The sequence below is a fragment of the Panthera uncia genome, chromosome B4, assembly GCF_023721935.1.
Source record: "Panthera uncia isolate 11264 chromosome B4, Puncia_PCG_1.0, whole genome shotgun sequence".
Classification (NCBI taxonomy): Eukaryota; Metazoa; Chordata; class Mammalia; order Carnivora; family Felidae; genus Panthera; species Panthera uncia.
In genome coordinates this window covers 52,310,752-52,313,343 of record NC_064809.1, presented here as the reverse complement: position 1 = coordinate 52,313,343, position 2,592 = coordinate 52,310,752, and the positions used below count along the sequence as shown (strand labels likewise).

At 34.0% G+C, this 2,592-nt stretch overlaps 1 protein-coding gene across 1 annotated transcript in view; it reads right to left on the bottom strand.

The window, feature by feature from the left end:
- Positions 1 to 1,035: 1,035 nt before the first annotated feature.
- PDE3A (phosphodiesterase 3A) overlaps positions 1,036 to 2,592 on the bottom strand; it is a 324,368-nt gene continuing 322,811 nt past the window's right edge. Inside the window, 1 exon segment of the mRNA XM_049627129.1 lies at positions 1,036 to 1,688. The gene's annotated coding sequence lies outside the window, so the exon portion shown is untranslated.

Genomic DNA, 2,592 nt, shown 5'->3' with positions numbered 1-2,592 from the left:
ATAAAAAAAACTAATGAATAAATATACACTAAATGTCAAGCCAATAAACCCCACTAACAGGTAATATATAGGTGATTAGGATTATTATTTAAAGATAGCAACACTATCATACTGGTTTATGCTTATAACTAGCTAAAACATAATATGTGATAGGAGTTTTTGAGCCATAAAAATAACCAGTTAATTTTCGAAAGAAAGTTGATGGAAAATTCTAACCAACAAGTTATATACACAAAACATCTTTAAACAACTACTTTTAATTTTACATTAAATCATCTAAATATTTTGCTATTATATAGGGAGTAAAATTACTAGAATTAAAAGAAAAAAAAAGTCCTTCCCATCGAAAGGTACTCAAGCAGCAGTTTCTAAGTTCTAAGGGCTAATTCACATTCCAAAGCATGTGTACGTGCTGACTGTATAACGGAAGTCAGGGCTGAAATATGGATCCATTAAGTGTCTTTACTCAAGAGTAACTGATAACTAAATTGGTTTATCACAAAGATGGAGGGGTGTGCTGGCATGATCCTTCACATTTTATGTTGTGTTCACTCCTGATCCATAGTTTTTGGTTGTTTTTTTTTTTTTTTCTGCTTTCTGGTACCATGGACTGCACAATGAAACTGGGTGTGGAGAGTTGTAACTTAGGTGAAGGGCATTCTTATTCCTTATTATGGCGGAGAATTTCTGATCACTTTTCCTTGACTATTTTGAGTTAGAGAAGTAAAACTGAAGAGAAGTCACACTTTTCTCCTATGAGTTTGACTTTTTTTTTTTTTAAGAAGAAAGGAAGAATTCCCTGCTAGAATTTGTTTCATTTGAAATAGGTACTTTTACTGACACTGAAATTTTAGTTAAAGCAGTAAAGCTTTAACATGATTTTTAAAAATTTATGTTTCTGTTAATGAATTTCAAATTCAGACCTACCATTTGATCAGTCTTGGTAGATGAAGTAGTGGGTGTAGTTTATTGCCTGGTCAGTGCTTCATCTGTGAAAGTCAAGATTAATAAGATTTAATTATTTTTAGTAATGAAGATAACATATTTGGCGTTTTAACAGTGTTACAATTTACTAAAATATAATCTACATGAACAGACCATTTACTTTAAAACAATCTAATCCATGAAAAATTGCTGGATAATACATTCCTTTTTTTCTGGACAAGTCTGAAAAACTCAGGCTATAATTTGTGCGTTTCATCTACTTAAATTATTGGTACTAAGTTTATTTTTATCTATTTCATGTACTTCTTGAACCTGCTATGAAACAATTTCCTCCCTGAGGCATGAGAGATATTAGAAAAATAATTAAATATTCTTTCCAGTTTTTTATGACACAATAGTAGTTGTAATTCTATCAATATATTTAGCGTCTCTCTACCATGAAAGGTCATTTTGTGAGTTTCGTTGTAATTAAATAACAAAAAAAAAATTTAAACAGCTTTGTTTCAAAAACTATATCAAATTTAAATATTTTTGATAGTACTTACATACGATGACAATATTACTCTCTGAAGCATTTTTTTAATGGATTATTTGCATGCTTAAAGAACCTCTTCTTGATGTGAAGCAATGAGGAAACTTTTCTGAACAGGTACATGTTCACTACCTATCAAAAGAAGGGTTGACTTCTCTTCTGTTGAGGGAAGCAGAAATCCATGAATACCAATGCCTTTCAAGTAATCAACCTTAGCGGAAGAATTCCCCTCAGAAGAATCTCCAGGAAATAACAACAGCTAATGAACTGATCAAAAAGGATTTAAATAATATAACAGAAAGTGAATTTAGAATAATAGTCATAAAATTAATCGCTGGGCTTGAAAACAGTATACAGGACAGCAGAGAATCTCTTGCCACAAAGATCGAGGGACTAAGGAACAGTCACGAGGAGTTGAAAAACGCTTTAAACGAAATGCAAAACAAAATGGAAACCACGATGGCTCGGCTTGAAGAGGCAGAGGAGAGAATAGGTGAACTAGAAGATAAAGTTATGGAGAAAGAGGAAGCTGAAAGAAAGAGAGATAAAAAAATCCAGGAGTATGAGGGGAAAATTAGAGAACTAAGTGATACACTAAAAAAAAATAATATACGCATAATTGGTATCCCAGAGGAGGAAGAGAGAGGGAAAGGTGCTGAAGGGGTACTTGAACAAATTATAGCTGAGAACTTCCCTGAACTGGGGAAGGAAAAAGGCATTGAAATCCAAGAGGCACAGAGAACTCCCTTCAGACGTAACTTGAATCGATCTTCTGCACGACATATCATAGTGAAACTGGCAAAATACAAGGATAAAGAGAAAATTCTGAAAGCAGCAAGGGATAAACGTGCCCTCACATATAAAGGGAGACCTATAAGACTCGGGACTGATCTCTCCTTTGAAACTTGGCAGGCCAGAAAGGCTTGGCACGATATCTACAGTGTGCTAAACAGAAAAAATATGCAGCCGAGAATCCTTTATCCAGCAAGTCTGTCATTTAGAATAGAAGGAGAGATAAAGGTCTTCCCAAACAAACAAAAACTGAAGGAATTTGTCACCACGAAACCAGCCCTACAAGAGATCCTAAGGGGGATCCTGTGAGACAAAGTACCAGA